At 48.7% G+C, this 18978-nt stretch overlaps 1 protein-coding gene across 5 annotated transcripts in view; it reads right to left on the reverse strand.

Annotated features, from left to right (window-relative positions):
• Positions 1 to 18978, reverse strand: part of ZNF638 (zinc finger protein 638) — a 109714-nt gene that overhangs the window by 84874 nt on the left and 5862 nt on the right. The gene's annotated exons all lie outside the window — the stretch shown is intronic.

Genomic DNA, 18978 nt, shown 5'->3' on the forward strand with positions numbered 1-18978 from the left:
CTACTGTCTCTTTCTTTAGGAAAGGGATAGATAATAAGACAGAAAATATCATAATGCCACTATATAAAGCCATGGCATGCCTGCACCTTGAATACTGCATGCAGTTCTGGTCACCCCATCTCAAAAAGCTATATTAGAATTGGAAAAAGTGCTGAGAAAGGCAACAAAAGTGATTAGGAATATGGAACAGCTTCCATATTAGGAGATTAAAAAGACTGGGACTTTTCATCTTAGAAAAGAGATGACTAAGTGTGTGTGTGTGTGGGGGGGTATATGACAAAATGAGGGGAAATGCTCATCCCTAGGGAAAACAATGTTGAAGTGGGTTACTGTCATGCACTTAAACTGTGACAGTTTAAGTGAAAGTGTTACTTTCTAAAAAGTGAGTTATTTTCTTTCACTTTTAAAAGTCTTTTTCTCTCGACTCCCCACCCCAAAAGTTTTCTAGAGGAAAAAGGGGGAGAATTTGAGAGAAGGCAGGCATTTCCCCACAGTTTTTAAACAAACATTCATAAACCCAAAATTTCAAATACTGAAAAATGTCATTTTTTTCTGCTGTTTTTGATTGAAATTTTAAAAACTGCATCAAAACCAATATATGTGAAACGAATTAATTTACCATTAAACTCTGTTTTTTATGGAAAAATTTTAGTTTTAAAAAACATTCAGAAAGCTCTAGTTTCCTGGGCCCCAGCTCTTATGGCATCCCAGCTCCACTGGAAGACAGAGGCAGATGCACCAGGGCTGTTCTTCCCAGATCAACGCTTCCCCATGCCTTGTGGCTTGGTGGCATATATGGGGCCTCTGCAGAACTGATCTCCACAGCGGGCAGAACTCCCCATGCAAGTTCCTTGTGTCCCCAGACCACCTGCCTCCATGCAGCATAACCAAACTGGGCCCCTGCAGCTACAGAACAGAGCAAGATTTAGCACCCAGAAAAATCTGCCCCCGTTTGGAGCATTTTCCATTTGGCTGTGAAAACATGGCCCATTTCAGCTTATTGCCAGATATTTCAGGAACAGCAGCAGGACCTGAATGGCCGAGTCACCTTAATAATAGGGCTGCCAAGAGTCCTTTATTACAAGGGACGTCCCTCATTTCTTCATCGCTTTACAACAAGATCGGGAGTTGCTGAGTACTGCAAAAAGCAGCAAGAAATACCCCTAGCGAATGTAGGTGAGTCCTGCTTAGTATTATTAGTATTTATAATAATGATGATGATGATGAGAAGAAGAATATCAGGAGGAGAGGTGGGGTGGGGTGGGGAGGGGATGCTAAGAAAACAGTTCCTTATTTTTTAAATATAATGTTGGCAGCCCTACTTAGTAATGAGGGGGAAAGCCTCCTGCGAATGCAGCAATCATAGAGTACAGCTACACTGGAATAAAAAACCTGCGTCACCATCATGGCTGGGCCAGGTCAGCTGACTCTGGCACGCAGGACTAAAACTTGCTGTGTAGACATTCCACCATGGGGTCCCAGAGCTCAGGCTCCAGGCCCAGCCCGTATGTCTACACAGCAATTGTACAGCCCAGCAGCACCAGACTCCCCTCCCCTGTGAGTTGAAGTCAGCTGTTTAATTGCTATGTGGACGTATCCTTAGGGGCTTGTACAGAAGGCATCTGTGCCAAAGGAACCCTCTTCTGCAAGCAGGACCTGAGAGCTTTCTCCCAGCAGATGGTGCCTATGAGCTTGGAGAAGCTCAGCAGAGACAAGCACGAGGCGTATTTAACCCTGCAACAGGATTGTGTGGTAACAACCTTAGTTTTTGCATCTCTAAGCAATGACTAAATGAGGAGCAATCCCAGATAATTTGTTTCTCCTGATTTCTGTCCCTGAGTGTGATGCTCTGTGGGACAAGGACTATACACATTCCCAGACCATCCCTCCCTGTCATTGCCACTTGTGCTGGCTGTGGCATTGCACTATTGTTAAGTACCTATTACCCAAGAGCCTTTCATACATTTTGATCATATTAAGTTTCAAAATCACCCTGGGGCAAGTGTAGTTTCATAGCCTTCTTCTTAATCCTAGGCAGGCTGTTGTGCAGGTATGTGGGCATGTGGATGTGTTACTCAGCACCTCACAAGAGCCTCGGTGGTCCCTTTGCAAAGTTGCCAGCAGACACAGAGAGGCTGAGAAAAAGCTGAAAGACAGGAAGCCATGGGGCGTGCAGGATGCCTGCGGGGCTGGATTCCCCTTCAGAATGTATAATCACAGCAGATTTAAAAGTCACTGCAACTATAATGCAGCTTGAAATGGCTAAAGAGAGACAGGAAGGGTATTGTTAAGACTCTGGAGGCCTGATTCTCCTCTTGCTTACACTGACAAAACTGTAGTTCAGTGGAGTTACTCCAGATTTACACCAGTGGTAAGAAGAGAATCAGACCCCATTGTGATGCTATGCCCCATATTCTTCATAGAGATATGGTTATGATATGATTATGGCATAACTAAGATGTATTTTGTGCAAATTAAGGCATGTGAGATCATTGGGAAGGTTATGATTTACTGAATATGATTATCCTACTTGTATGCATGTATCATTTTTGTAACTAAAGTTAGGAATATTGTCTATGCATCTATTACAAATGTGTTTACACCTGGGGAACGTCCACTAGACAGAATGCAATCAGTCTAGGTGGCTAGCTAGGAAGAGCCATTAGAAAGAACAATAGGGCATAGAAGATGTTTATCGCCCACCAGGAAGCCTTCCTGGGGACGCTGCAAACAGCCTCTGAGTTATGGCTGCAGGGACATGTGAATCATAGAAGACATAGAATCATAGAAGATTGGGGTTGGAAGAGACCTCAGGAGGTCATCTAGTCCAACCCCCTGCTCAAAGCAGGACCAACCCCAACTAAATCATCCCAGCCAGGGCTTTGTCAAGCCGGGCCTTAAAAACCTAAGGATGGAGATTCCACCACCTCCCTAGGTAACCCATTCCAGTACTTCGCCACCCTTCTAATGAAATAGGGTTTCCTAATATCCAACTGAGACCTCCCCCACTGGAACTTGAGACCATTGCTCCTTGTTCTGTCATCTGCCACCACCGAGATCAGCCGAGCTCCATCCTCTTTGGAACCCCCTTCAGGTAGTTGAAGGCTGCTATCAAATCCCCCACCTCACTCTTCTGCAGACTAAACAAGCCCAGTTCCCTCAGCCTCTCCTCATAAGTCATGTGCCCCAGCCCCCTGATGATTTTTGTGGCCCTTCGTTGGACTCTCTCCTATTTGTCCACATCCTTTCTGTAGTGGAGGGCCCAAAACTGGACGCAATACTCCAGATGTGGCCTCGCCAGTGCTGAATAGAAGGGAATAATCATTTCCTTTGATCTGCTGGCAATGCTCCTACTAATGCAGCCCAATATGCTGTTGGCCTTCTTGGCAACAAAGACACACTGCTGACTCATATCCAGCTTCTCATCCACTGTAATCCCCAGGTCCTTTTCTGCAGAACTGCTGCTTAGCCAGTCGGTCCCCAGCCTGTAGTGGTGCATGGGATTCTTCTGTCCTAAGTGCAGGACTCTGCACTTATCCTTGTTGAACCTCATCAGATTTCTTTTGGCCCAATCCTCCAATTTATCTAGGTCACTCTGGACCCTATCCCTACCCTCCAGCATATCTACCACTCCTCCCAGCTTAGTGTCATCTGCGAAATTGCTGAGGGTGCAATCCATCCCATCGTCCAGATCATTGATAAAGATGTTGAACAAAATCAGTCCCAGGACCGACCCCTGGGGCACTCTGCTTGATACCGGCTGCCAACTAGACATCGAGCCATCACCTGGTACTGGACACCATGATAATACCAGTGTTTTTCCACTGACCGTGTGTGGGACTCAAACTGGGAGATAAAGGATTCCCGCCATATGCAAAAACTATTTAAGGCAGCTGAGTGACATCATCATGGTTTGTTCTCCACTGACTCTCTGCCCAAGAGGACTGCTTGTAAATGCCTAAGAAACAAAGACTGAAGTGTGGGGGAAGGACTGAGCCCAAGCTAGAGGGTTGTCTGGCCTGTGAAAGAAATACCTGGATTTCTAAGGATTGCTGGATTTCAAGCAAGTGCAGGTTCCCTTCAAGAACCTCTGCAATCTGCCTAAAACAATATTTAGGATGAGAATTTGCTACTTATAACCAGTTTCTTTAGTATATTAAACTCACATTGCGTGTTCGTTTTATTTGCTAGGTAATCTGCTTTGATCTGTTTGCTATCCCTTATAATTACTTAAAATCTATCTTTTGTAGCTAATAAACTTGCCTTTGCTTTGTCTTAAACCAGTGTGTGTGCAAATCATACCCGGGGCAGAAAGCTGTGTATATTCCTCTCCACATTGAAGGAGGGGGCGAATATCATGAGCTTATGTGGTACAGTCCTCTGTGCAGCACAAGACAGTATAATTTTGGGTTTACCCTCCAGAGGGGGGCATGCACTTGAGTATCTGGGCAGTTCCTTAGCTGAAGCCGTCCCATGCAGGGATTCATCAGAAAGCCTGTTTGCTTGTTACAACAGCTGGGTATGTCCCTACCTGTATGTGTGCTGGTGAAAGTGTGAGACCAGGAGTGCGTCTGCAGCTTGTCATAGCAGTGCAGTTAAAGGGAGCCCAGGGCTCAGTGGTACCCCAGTTCCAAGTGGCACCTCCGGGAGAACCTGTCACACCCATACTGCACACCTTTATTTAATGGGGGTTTAAAGAGACCTACCACTGCAGAGAATGCTGTAATGTACATAGCTAATCTCTTTTTCTCTCTCTTTTTTTATACACTTGCTTATCAACAAATACTTCTGTGTTTAAACACAATTCCTCCTCCTCCAGCAATCCTAGTACCTCATTACATCTTCGTTGTGCAGCTAAGATGTAATGAGCCCGGTATTTCTGTGGCCAGACTGATGTCAAAGACAGGGTTATTAGCATGATTCTGCTTCAGGCTCCAGCAGAAGGAGTAATTGGAGAGAGAGAGAGAGAGAGAGAGAGAGTACAGCATGGGAAACACAGGAGATTACCCAAATGAGTGAGTCATGCAGCCCATCTCAAATAAATGTAAATAAAATGTTTGTCATTGGAAACCATCACAGCATCTGCCTGTCACTTACAATTGTTTTAATGGGTTTAAAACAATTGTGAGGACTTTTGAATGTATCTCTGTGCTCCTAGAACTAGGGGTGTGAGTTACAATTAGTCTGACTGGTCCAGGTTCAGACTGAGCCATATAGATCTCCTCAAATGATCTAAAATTCACATGAATGTCAGGCTGAGTATCTCAGGCCCTCCCAGAGCTAGGAATGACCACTCAGGAATCCCCCCTTCCTAATGGGATAACAGCCCCGTTCCTAGCCCTGAAGGGTTTTGGAATGACCTGGGCTGATGGAAGAGCAGGCAGAGTGCAGGTGAATGGGGATAGAAAACAAGAACAGCAGCTTGTATGTTATATCCCATCTCCTACCCTTCACCTGATTTGTGAGGGTTTCTTATCTCTGCTTGTGCCCTGAGAGGGGCCTTCAGGCACCACCCTAATATAAATGCTTCTTACTACTAATACTAGCATGGGGAGGCAAAACCAGACCCAATACGCAAGACAAGAAGGGATGGCGGGGGAGGGAGAGAAAAGACAGGAGAATGAATGAGTGCACAGACGGAAAGAGGTGTAGGAACCATGGCCACATCTATGCTACAAATTTATGTCGACTTAAGATATGTTGGCATACATCCACCACAGTCAGCACATCACTTGTGTGTGCGCACCACGCTCCTTGTACGCGTACCACCGACACTCCCCAGGAGCGCTTGTACTGATGTGGAGTGCAGTGCACTATGGGTAGGTATTCAACTGTGCAACTTGCCACTGTCCAGCGCAGGGTCTTTTGGGAAGTGTAGGCAATGCATGATGGGACTGAAACGAGTCGCACGGGGTGACTGGGAGCATGGGATCAACTTCCCAGTTCATAATGTCAGCTGTGTGTCATAATTTTAATGCCTTTTCCTTCCAAAATCCCACAAACCTATGTGGTCCTCCTCGCTGTCATAGAATCATAGACTTTAAGGTCAGAGGGGACCATTATGATCATCTAGTCTGACCTCCTGCACAACGCAGGCCACAGAATCTCACCCACCCACTCCTGTATCAAACCTGTGTCTGAGCTATTGAAGTCCTCAAATAATGGTTTAAAGACTTCAAGGTGCAGAGAATCCTCCAGCAAGTGACCCGTGCCCCATGCTGCGAAGGAAGGCAAAACCCCACCAGGGCCTCTGCCAATCTGCCCTGGAGGAAAATTCCTTCCCAACCCCAAATATGGCGATCAGCTAAACCCTGAGCATATGGGCAAGACTCACCAGCCAGACACCCAGGAAAGAATTCTCTGTAGTAACTCAGATCCCATCCCATCACAGACCATTGGGCATATTTACTGCTAATAGTCAAAGACCAATCTCATTATACATCTCCTCCATAAGCGTATCAAGCTTAGTCTTGAAGCCAGATATGTCTTTTGCCCGCGCTACTCCCCTTGGAAGGCTGTTCCAGAACTTCACTCCTCTGATGGTTAGAAACCTTCATCTAATTTCAAGTCTAAACTTCCTGATGGCCAGTTTATATCCATTTGTTCTTGTGTCCACATTGGTACTGAGCTTAAATAATTCCTCTCCCTCTCTCATATTTATTCCTCTGATATATTTGTAGAGAGCAATCATATCTTCCCTCAGCCTTCTTTTGGTTAGGCTAAACAAGCCAAGCTCTTTGAGTCTCCTTTCATAAGACAGGTTTTCCATTCCTCAGATCATCCTAGTAGCCCTTCTCTGCACCTGTTCCAGTTTGAGACCAGAACTGTACACAATATTCCAGATGAGGTCTCACCAGTGCCTTGTATAACAGTACTAACACCACCTTATCTCTACTGGAAATACCTCGCCTGGTGCATCCCAAGACCACATTAGCTTTTTTCATGCCCATATCACATTGGCGGCTCATAGTCATCCTGTGATCAACCAATACTCTGAGGTCCTTCTCCTCCTCTCTTATTTCCAACTGATGTCCACCATCACTGACAGAAGCATGGTGTGATGGAATCCCCAGGATTCAGCCTGGGACTGTAGGACCACTGTGCCCCCCTGAACTCTCTCCAGCCTAGGCTGTCTCTCATAATGCCTCGCTAGTGACCAGCAGCAAACACCTCCAGGCGCTGTTATCACTCAGCACAACTGCACACCCAAATATATTGCATGAATGCTCCCAGAGCCACTCATGAATCACACAGGGAAAGGCACTAGCCAAATCCCCCTAGCTCCAAGCACTGTACCTCAGGAATATACCATCTTGGACTGCTTAAGATGAGCAGTGCACATTTATTAATTGGTTCACCACTTCATCAATGAAAAGTGGACATACTCAAGGAGCTGACTAAGGAGATATCTGAGCCATTAGCGATTATCTTTGAGAAGTCATGGAAGACGGGGGAGATTCCAGAAGACTGGAAAGGGGCAAATATAGTGCCGACCTATAAAACGGGAAATAAGGACAACCCGGGGAATTACGGACCAGTCAGCTTAACTTCTGTACCCAGAAAGATAATGGAGCAAATAATTAAGCAATTTGTAAACATCTAGAAGATGATAAGGTGATAAATAACAGTCAGCATTGATTTGTCAAAAAACAAATCATGTCAAACCTGATAGCTTTCTTTGACAGAGTAACAAGCCTTGTGGAGGAGAAGTGATAGATGTGGTATATCTTGATTTTAGTAAAGCTTTTGATACTGCCCTGCATGACTGTCTCATAAATAAACTAGAGAAATGCAACCTAGATGGAGCTATTATAAGTGCAAAACTGGTTGGAAAACCATTCCCAGAGAGTAGTTATCAGTGGTTCACAGTCATGCTGGAAGGGCATAATGAGTGGGGTCCCGCAGGGATCAGTTCTGGGTCTGGTTCCATTCAATATCTTCATCAATGATTTAGATAATGGCATACAGAGTCCACTTATAAAGTTTGCGGACGATATCAAGTGCTTTGGAGGATAGGATTAAAATTCAAAATGATCTGGACAAACTGGAGAAATGGTCTGAAGTAAATAGGATTAAATTCAATAAGGACAAATGCAAAGTCCTCCACTTAGGAAGGAACAATCAGTGCACACATACAAACTGGGAAATGACTGCCTAGGAAGGAGTCCTGCGGAAAGGGATCTGGGGGTCATAGTGGACCACAAGCTAAATATGAGTCAACAGTGTAACACTGTTGCAAAAAAAGCAAACATTCTGGGATGTATTAGCAGGAGTGTTGTAAGCAAGACACAAGAAGTAATTCTTCCAGTCTACTCTGTACTGATTAGCCCTCAACTGGAGTATTGTGTCCAGTTCTGGGCACCACATTTCAGGAAGGATGTGGACAAATTGGCAAGAGTCCAGAGAAGAGCAATAAAAATTATTAAAGGTCTAGAAAACATGACCTGTGGGGGAAGATTGAAAAAAATGGGTTCGTTTAGTCTGGAAAAGAGAAGACTGAGAGGGAGGGTACATCATAACAGTTTTCAAGTTACAAGGAGGAGGAAGAAAAATTGTTTTTCTTAACCTCTGAGGATAGGACAAGAAGCAATGGGTTTAAATTGCAGCAAGGGAGGTTTAGGTTGGACATTAGGAAAAACTTCCTAACTGTCAGCGTGGTTAAGCACTGGAATAAATTGCCTAGGGAGGTTGTGGAGTCTCCATCACAGGAGATTTTTAAGAGCAGGTTAGACAAACACCTGTCAGGAACTAGATAATTAGTCCTGCCTTGAGTGCAGGGGACTGGACAAGATGACCTCTCGAGGTCCCTTCCAGTTCTGTGATACACCAGCCTTTGCAAACCTGAACAGATTTGCCATACACTTCAGGCAAACTCACTGGTAAAGATAAACAGTTAAATTTATTGACTACAAAAGGTAGATTTTAAGTGATTGGCAAAAAGTCAGAGTTAGTTACTAAAATAAAATTAAATATAAGCACGCAATCTAAACTCTCCACCCTATTAGACTGGGCAACATCTAGATTTTCTCCCCCCACTGGATATTGCAGTTCATTGTACACAGATTTCACCCTTGAAATCTGGGCCAGTCTCCTCTGTTGGAGTCTCAAGTCTTCAGTGTCCTTGTTGTTTGCAGCATAGGTCGGGGCAGGAGAAAAGACCAAGCATGGGGCCCATGTGTTCTGTTTAATACCCTCAGTCCCATGTGCTTGGAGAACACAAGTCCAGGCAGGTCTGGTGGGCCTTGCTGAGTCCCCAGGCAAGACTGAACAATTCCCCTGGTCTGGCCTCATGCGGGTGAGTCACTGAATTATAGCTCCCTTGCTGGACAATGGCTGTTGATTGGTTGTTTGACACCCTGCCCTGGCGTTGGTTACTTTCCTTGTCTCTGGGGAGCTAATATTTGGCTGATTCCCCAACTGACAGCATGTTTTAGTGACAACTGTACAACACAATTTGCATAACTTCACATGCATTAATAATTGAGATAGATAGATTAGATAGAAAAATGACTTTCAGCAGATCATAACCTTCCCCGATGCCTGCTTTATATGCTTTCACAATCATATATAAATGAGGAATATGGAGGTTACAGGGTGCTCCCCCCAGGTATAGAATATAACACATGGGTCTTGCACAGCTCTACACTATTGTCATGAATGCTGCAGCACAGGAACATAGAAGATTAGGGTTGGAAGGGACCTCAGAAGGTCATCTAGTCCAACCCCCTGCTCAGAGCAGGATCAATCCCCAGACAGATTTTTGCCCCAGATGGCTCCCTCAAGGATTGAGCTCGCAACCCTGGGTTTAACAGGCCAATGCTCAAGCCACTGAGCTCTCCCTCTCCCTCTCCCCCCTGATAGGATGCATGATCCTGCAGTATTTGCAGAGTTGTAAGAAGAGAAGTGAGGAACATGATGATTCCTTGCAGGACAGATGGCCGTGGGGCATAGTAAAAACCAGTTTAAGGTGGTTGTTGGCATTCATAGAGCAACTGCAGATGATGGCATGCCAGTTCTCGGTCCGAGAAACAAGCACTGACTGGTGGGATCGCATCATCATGCAGGTTTGGGATGATGAGCAGTTGGTGCAGAATTTTCAGATGTGCAAGGCCACATTCCTGGATCCATATGCAGAGCTCGCCCCAGCCCTCTGGTGCAGGGACACCAAAATGAGAGCTGCATTGACAGTGGAGAAGTGAGTGGCAATAGCACTATGGAAACTTGCAACAGCAGATTGCTACCAGTCAGCTGGGAATCAATACGGAGCCAGGAAATCCACCGCAGGGGCCGTCGTCATGCAAGTGTGCTGGGCCATTAATCGCCTCCTGCTATGCAGGGCCGTGACTCAGCAATGTGCAGAACACAGTGGATAGCTTTGCTGCTATGGGGTTCCCGAACTTCAGTGGAGCAATACAGTATGCATATCCTTATTTTGGCATGAGACCATTTTGCCATTGAGCACATCAACAGAAAGGGCTACTTTTCCAAGGTCATGCAAATGCTGGTGGATCACTGGGGACACTTCACTGACATCCACGTGGACTGATCAGGGAAGGTGCACAATGCTCGAATCTTGAAGAACACAGGCGTATTCAGAAAGCTTTCTTTCCTGACTGGCAGATTACCATTGGCAATGTTGAAATGCCAGCAGTGATCCTGGGGGACCCTATCCCTTTGGCTCATGAGGCCATACACCGGCCACCTCAACAGCACCAAGGAACACTTCAACTACCAGCTTAGCAGGTGGGGAATGACTGGTGAATGTGTCTTTGGTTGATTGAAGGGAAGCTGACGTTGTTTACTCACATGATTGGACCTCAGTGAGAAACATATCCCAATGGTTATAGCTGTCTGCTGTGTCCTGCATAATATATGTGATGCAAAGGAGGGAAAGTTTCCACCAGGGCGGATGGCGGAGGTGGAGTGGCTATCTGCTGAATTTGAACAGCCAGATACACGGGCTATTACAGCTCAACAGAGAGCTATGTGGCTGAGGGAGAGTTTGAAAGACCATTTTGATAGTGAGCTGGGGTAGTGTGTGTTGTAGTAGTGTACTCTACCTGGCCATGCTCTTCTGCAACCAGGTATGACTCGTGTGGTGACTGCTGTATATGCAGGAATATATCATTGTTAATGCACCTATTAATTTTGTTTGTGAATGGTCTTATGAGTTTTGAGTGATACTCTGCAGTAACAGGTAACTGGTCACTTTCAGAACTGCTAAGCACTAGCCAGCATACTCTCCTTTTCCTGCTGGGACTTTCTCCTCTCCCCTCTTCCCTTCTCCAGGCTGTCTGCAAGGTTCATCCTCCAGGCTCTGTGCTCACTGTCCGAGGCAGCACTGGCTTGCAGGATTTCCTGGAACACGTCATCCCAAGTCCTCTTCTTTCAGCTCCTTACCTGGATCAGGCGTTCGGTGGGTTTGAAGAGGGAGCCCCTGAAGGCCGCAACGACAGCAGATGCAGATACAACACACACAGGTACCACTGCCAGTGTTCTCATTCTGGAAAGTTTTCAGAGTAGCAGCCGTGTTAGTCTGTATCCGCAAAAAGAACAGGGGTACTTGTGGCACCTTAGAGACTAACAAATTTATGCTCAAATAAATTTGTTAGTCTCTAAGGTGCCACAAGTACTCCTACTCTGGAAAGTGACACTTAGGCTGAACTCACTCCCCTTGCTCCCTGAAACTTGTAAGCACGACCTTCTCACTTCTGCTTGGGATTGCTTGTGCATGGCACTGGTCCCTGCACCAGCCATGGTGCGCGTGGCCCTCGGGGGGCTGGGGAAATGAGAAGGGAATTGCTTGGTTCCATGATTCTAGTAATACAGGGCAATGGCACTGAATACTGGCACCATTTTCCACAGCCGGTGATGATTTTAGCTGATGTCTCACTCCTAAGGGTGACAAAGGCTGAAAGAGCACAGCTGCTGCTGGCATCCCGAAGCCTCCCGGGTCTGTACGCTGCTAGCCTGTGTGCTGCAATGGTGCCTGCTGAAGTTATCCCTGAGTGGCGTAGGAAAGTGTCCTACTGCGGCAGAAGGAATAAGGCAGCCCTCCCCAGCCGAGGATTGCAGAGTACCTCCATGACAGTTTCATCAAGATCTCTCCAGAGGATGCACGGGACTTCCCTGTGCACATAAACAAACCGTTCTGCCTGGCCACTCCCTACCTAACTCTAGAGGGGAATGAAAAGCAGTGAGCAATTCTACCTCACTGAGTCGTACCTCTCCCTCTCCTAGCATGAGTAAATTAATGAGGCAAAAGATGTGTCCTGCTACTTTGGGGGAGGGGGAGCATTTCTTTTTAAAATTAAACTATACACTTACCCGAGGTTCCTTCCCCTGAATCTGGCTCCTCCCTGCTCAACTGGTGGGACTGCAGTGAAGTTAAGAACAGGTCCTGGCATGCTGAGCAGCTGGATTCCCCTGGTCTCCTGTCCCCCATACTCTTCCTCTTCCTCATGGTCCACCTGCTCCGACTCGCTATTCATGGCAGTGGCCTGTGCATCGGGCTCCTCGGAGGTATCCATGATGCTGGTGGAGGTGTGGTCGGGGTCTCCTCTGATCATGGCATGCAGATTTTGTAAAAACAGCCGGTCTGTGGCTCGACACCGGATCAATTTGTGGCCTCCGTGGCCTTCTGGTCTGCCTGCCGCAGCTCGGCTTTCACGTGGCACTGCTGCTGGTCCCATCGTAGCCCTTCTCCTGCATCCCCTGCGCAATCTGCTCGTAGATGTCCCTGTCCGTTGCTGGGCCTGCACAGCCTCCTCTCCCCACAGGCCCAGGAGAGCCGATATCTCTTGTCCACTCCAGACAGGAGCGTGTCTGGAGCAGGTAGCCGGCCCGGGCAGCTGCACTGAAAAGTGGAGAGCTGCTAGGTGCACTCGGCAAGCTGGGCAACCAGGAAAGGGAATTTCAAAATGTTGCAGGGCTTTAAGGTGGTGGGGAGAGGGGGGAGGGAGGAGGGAGCCTTCCGGCCTCCATGATCCCTAGGCAGTGGAGTTCACAAGGTGACCAGCAGGGGCGGCTCTAGACATTTCGCTGCCCCAAGCACGGTGGCATGCCGCGGGGGGCGCTCTGCCGGTCGCCGGTCCCGTGGCTCCGGTGGACCTCCCGCAGGTGTGCCTGCAGAGGGTCCGCTGGTCCCACGGCTCCACCCCTCCGCAGGCAGGCCGCCAAAGGCGGCCTGCCTGCCTGCCGCCCTCCCGGCGACCGGCAGAGCGCCCCCCGCAGCATGCCGCCCCAAGCATGCGCTTGGCGTGCTGGGGCCTGGAGCCGCCCCTGGTGACCAGAGCGGTCCGTGTGGGGCATTGTGGGCCAGCTGCAGGAGGACAGTAACAGTCGACATGAGTAATGCAGCGCCAGCCCTTGCACTGCATCGACCTTGGCTCTAGGCCGCTCAGGGAGGTGGCGGTAAGTTGGCGTAAGAGAGCACTTAGGCGGCGGGAGCCAAATTGAAGTGAGGACACAACGCACAGCGAGGCTGACGTAAGCTGCCTTGTGTCGACCTCACTTTGTAGCGTAGACGAGGCCTATGCCAGGGCATGGTCTGGGGAGTGGGCAGGCAAGCAGGCCCTGCCGTGTCACACAGGCTGGTGGAGAGGTGACCACTGGACCGTGCTGGAGGGACTGTGTTGCACTCGTTAGTTTGTCGCACGCAGAAGCGGACTGCAGCTGGTTTAGCTGCATACTGACCAGCAGCTTGGAGTTGCCGCTGCCTCCATCTCACCCACCCTGTCAGTGTGGTGCTTTGTCCCCCTCTAGTGGCAGCTGAGGTTGGCTCCAGGCGTGGCTAGTGGCACTGTTTAGCTCAGCTTGTAAAGGCTCCTGCTTTAAGGCCCAGGGGTTCCAGATGCGGGCCCTCCTGCTGCTGCCCCACCTAGGAGGATGGTGCTACATCAGTACCTGCTCATTTGGGGAGCAGAATGGTAGCAGGCTGCTGCTTCCGTGCTTCTTTTGAGGTTATATCATAAATAGAAGTAGATCATGAAAAAGCAGTCGGTCAAAATCCACCGCATGTGCCAACAGCAAGATGGCAGTATCTGGGGCCATTGCTGCAGAGTATAGACAATAGGCCATGCCCAGGGGAATTATGATGAGTTCGATTTCAGTAACTACTAGAAGGCCCAGCTGAGATCGGGGCCCTGCTGTGCTATATACACACAAAGGAAAGTCAAGTCCCTGTGCCCAAGGTCAAAGGCAAGAAGACAGACATAGGTTGGAAGGGGAAGCAGAGGCAGAGAGGGGCCATAACCTGCCTAAGTCACACAGCAGAGGGGACTAGAACCCAGGTCTCCTGAGTGCTAGGCTAATGCATGATCCACTAGGCCACACTCCCTTCCCAAAAGTCAGGCAGAATAATGCTGCTCTGAGCAGGGATTTAACCACCCTCCCCCCAAGAAGAGAAATAGGCCCCTAGCTAAAACTCCTTGGGTTTTAATAAATAATGAAGCCGCTCTAATGGTGTGCAGGGGGAACCCGATATTCCCAGCTCATTCCTTCTACTGGAGCCAAGCAAAATGCCTCCAGGCTCGAGTGACACAAAGAGAGCCACCAGCAGGCGTTAGGGCCTGAGTCCAGAAACACAGGCAAGGCTGGGGCTGGGACAAGGAAAACACTTAGGCCATATTTAAAATTCCAGCCGTCTACCACTTGGGCGGATTCTGTGGCAGGGAGGAAATTGCTGTGATTGTCTGGACTAATTCAGGGCACACTGGCCTTTACCCACCTTACCGCCCTCCCCCGTTGACGTTCCCGAAATAATCTCCCACCCAGCCAACACATTTGACCCCTTCATTGGCCCTGTTTCTAATTTAACCCTTTGGAGTCTCAGGCAGCAGAGATCCGTGGTCTGTAACAGGAACAAGAGAATTATGAGTATGGTTCCCAATGCATTTTTGATAGGGGGCCGAAGACCAGGCATGTAAGCCCTGGCTATGACGCTCCATCTTGAGTTGAGGGTAGGCAGGGGTGTGTTAGTTAAGCTATGTAACTGGTCTGTATGCTTCTCCCCCTTGCCAGGGGCTATTTTTAGCTGGCGTATTGCAGGGCGGTATTCTCAGCCATAAATGGAGCAGTCAGGCAGCTCGTAGGTTCCGAGTTAATTTGTCCCTGCGGTGCAGAGTTTCAGACAGTTAGAGGTGGCTTGGGGAGAGGCACGGCTGGGGATTGTCACTTTCCCAGAGCAGCCCACTCCTATTACAGTTTCTTCTGAACAGAGTCCTCCAGCTCCAAACCCGGGCACGGGCAGCTCTGGGCTTCCCAGTGTGCTGTCTCCCCTCCTTGCCAGTGTACGTGACTCACATTTAGGAGACTGGACATGTTGTGATGTTTCTCCCTCTCTGCTCTGCCTCCCACTTCCTCATTCCACCCCACTCCCCCTGGTCAATTACTGCCCTGTTCCAAAGAGAGCAGAGGGATGAGGCCAAGCTCCATATGGAGAGCATCTCCTGTCCCAAGGGAGCTGGGATTCTCTAGTACACCTCTACCTCGATATAATGCCACCCGATAGAACACGAATTCAGATAGAATGCAGTAAACCAGCACTGCGGGGGGGCGGGGCTGCACGCTCTGGCGGATCAAAGCGAGTTCGATATAATGCGGTTTCACCTATAACGCGGTAAGATTTTTTGGCTCCCAAGGACAGCGTTATATCGAGGTAGAGGTGTATTTATACCATCAGCTTCTCACACTGAGTCTCTGCAGAGCCTTGCACCAGGAGGCAAAAGGGTAATTAACTGTCACAGATAATTTGCTGGTGGGAAGATAGATGGTCCAGGGATTAGGATGCTAGCCTGGAACCTGGGTTCAAATCTCTGCTCTGCAACAGACTCTGTGTATGTGACCCTGGGCAAGTCACTTAGCCTCTCTGTTCCTCATCTGTACAATGGTGATAATAGCACGTCTCTGCTTCACAGAGGGCTGGGAGGAGAAATACATTAAAGAGGGTGATGTGCTCAGGTGCTATTGATGGGGGGGGGAGCAGATAGGTACTTGAGATAGAGAGAGAAAGTGACTAAGGAAATCTCATCTTTCTATTGTGTGGTTCATCCCCAAAAATATCTGAAAGAACTTTACAACCTGGAATCACCCCACCCAGCACTGAAATGCAGTCACCTCTGGGTTAAAAGGTAGCAGCTGTTCAGCCGAGCACAATGGGTTAGCAAAGGCAGTGAAGAACACTGTTTCTGAGTGAAACTTCAAAGGGGGTTTCAGGAAGCAAAACAGAGTCTGCTCCACTCACCCAGCCCTGATTTCTCTAACTCTGAACTGATCAAGATCCTGGGGTTAGCAGGCCTGCTCTTGTGAACAATGTCATGGGATCGCTAATGACCAAAACAGGTGCAGACCTTAGCCCAGACTCCAGGAATTTAGTCTCCTAAATGCCTTTTGCAAATGAGATTTAGGCTCGCACATCATTAGGTGGTGTGACTCTGAACACCTAAATAGCTTTAAAACAGATTCAGGGAGGCGGGGGGAGCAGCTGGGCCCTGAGTCAGCAGCATGGCTGGCTACAGAACCCAGGAGTCCTGGCTCCCAGTTGCTTGATCTAATCCCTATACCACATCGCTTCCCTGTTTTGACTTTTGTAGTCAATGGGCCAGAATCTGATCTTTCAATTGTGTGATTCAGGAGTAACTGCACTGATATCACTGGAGATGCCCAGGTATAAAATCAGTGTAAATAAGAACAGAGTCAGGTCCAAGGGGAGCAGCAGCATTCAGGATTGGTCTCCCATAACCATCTCAGCCCAAAAGCCTCTTCCCCCACTGAAGGAATTCACAAGGTCAGCCCCACCCCTCTAGAATGAAAACACCCAGGGGAAGAAGGGTCATAAACAGAGGCTCTTTAAGCCTGAAAAAGCTGGCAAGGATTCCAGGAGACTGGAGGTCATAACGCCCTGAACTACCCAGCAGCACTGAAGGGCATAAAACATTCCTTCAGCTCTCTGGGAATGCTCCCTCCCTCCACAGCGTAGGCATGGTTGTGTGTGCTGCAGAAAGGAGGTTTTGGGGAATGGCTCCATAATTTGCACTTAAGCGGAGCCGACCTCCCTCTGCTACACATGTTGATGACGGAGTTAAATGTGAGTCACTGCTGCATTACTCCAGTGTTGTGTGTTAGTTCAGTGGGGCTTCATGGGCATCAACTTGCACAGGCGAATCAGAGATTAGCAACTGGATGCAGTTTGGGTCTGGAGCCCTGTAAGCCGGTGAGCGATTTGTGCACCTGAGAACACTCTCCAGCCACAGTTCTGAACACTGTGCTAGGTGCTGTACAGACACAGAACAAAAAGACAGTCCGTGCCCCCAGACCTTACAATCTAAGAACACAGCTGTTTTCACACACTAAACACCAGAGTGGGTTAAAAAAAAAAAAGGGCAATGATTGTTCTCAGAATATTTTTAAACATTGAAATAATTTGCATTCTGCAGGTTTTCTTTATACATCATTTTCAAAACCAGACATTTTCTATGAAAAGTTTTGGGAAAAAATGTTCAGTTTTTCTCCCCCCACCTCTGCCTTTTCCCTCCATTCCTACTCCCTCCACACACACACTTTTCCCATTTTGCCAATGAAAAAGAGAGAGAGAAGGAGGGAAAAAATATCAGAAAAGAAAAACCAAAACCTGAAAGTGTTTCATGTGGGGTTTTGTCAAAAAAGAACAGATAATGGGGGAGGGGGGGAATGAAAATAAAAAACACCTTTAAAAAAGAGTCAGTTTGGGTAAAAAGGGCCATCTTAAATCATCATGAAAAATCTCCTCAAAATCCTTTGCTGAGCTCCCCTAGACAGGTGCACAGTGTGACAGAGGATTCAGGGAAGACCCCAATCTTTATACAACCGGGGGCTTGGATACCTGCGGCTATCCCTGATTAGGGTGCCAGCCAGCCTGGGGCCTGCTGGGCAGACAAGGGGACCACAGGACAAAAGCACTTTCCTCAGTATTACCAAACCCCACGTACCTCTGGGAGGGGTTAAGAGGTTCCACTGCTGGTCATCTTGTCCCACGAGGCCCACAAAGAGGTCATGTGACTCTCCCCAAGGGGAAGAGCTCGATTTACCCCACATAGAACAACATCTCCTCTGTACCTTAGTCTTCCCCTTGGGGGCCCCCTGGCACAGCTGAGGCTGTGGGTTTGAAAGCAAGTCCCCCTAGCACTAGCCGGCTCAGGGGGGAAGTCCCAGCTGTTCACACAGCCAGGGGTTCCCCAGCTTGATTGATGTGCGTGGCCATGGGCTCTCAGAGGGAAGCCAATCGAGGTGCTCCGTTAGCTCAGGGGTACAGTTCAGCAGTGGGGTGCGGCAGATCCCCAGTTCTGTCCCCAGAGTAGGCTGGCGTGTTTCTGAGTGCCCGGGGGGGCGGGGGGAATGAATGGCAGCTAGTTAGCTTCCAAGACCCTAGGCCCCATGACAACATTGCAGGGGACTGCGACCTACCCAGAAACAAGAGCACTAAGTGGCCTGCAGCAGTAGCTGCTTGTGCCCTCAGGCGCTGCGGGCACTACTCCGCTGGCGCCCCCCATGGCTGGGGTGGGAGTGACGCAGAGGCTTGGGGAAGCTGGGCCAGGGTGGGGAAGGGGAGTGACTGCAGAAACTGGCCACGGTGTGTGTGTGTGTGGGGGGGGGGCGTGATTTGAACCTGGGCTCCCTGCAGGGCAGCCACTTCCAGGTGTCTGGAGCTGTATAGCTGTGGGCAGTGGGCTGCTCTTCACAGCATCCTCCTCCGCCAAGCTCCTGGGGATTCCCCAAGGGGCTGATCTTCCATCGCTGAGCGGCTGGCAGCAGGGATTTCACAGGAGTGCAGCACAGCTGAGTGGGAAGGGAGCAGGGAACAGCATGGAGCCATCACTCCTCTACAGAACCCTTGCCCTCTGTGGGGCTGATCTTGGGGCACGCGCAGCTTCAGAGGGAAAAGCCACTGCCTGTCCCCTTGGCTGCCGAGCTCCTGCCCTTCACGACTGGAGGAGTCTCCTG

This window comes from Mauremys reevesii, linkage group 5 (assembly GCF_016161935.1).
Source record: "Mauremys reevesii isolate NIE-2019 linkage group 5, ASM1616193v1, whole genome shotgun sequence".
Taxonomy (NCBI): Eukaryota; Metazoa; Chordata; order Testudines; family Geoemydidae; genus Mauremys; species Mauremys reevesii.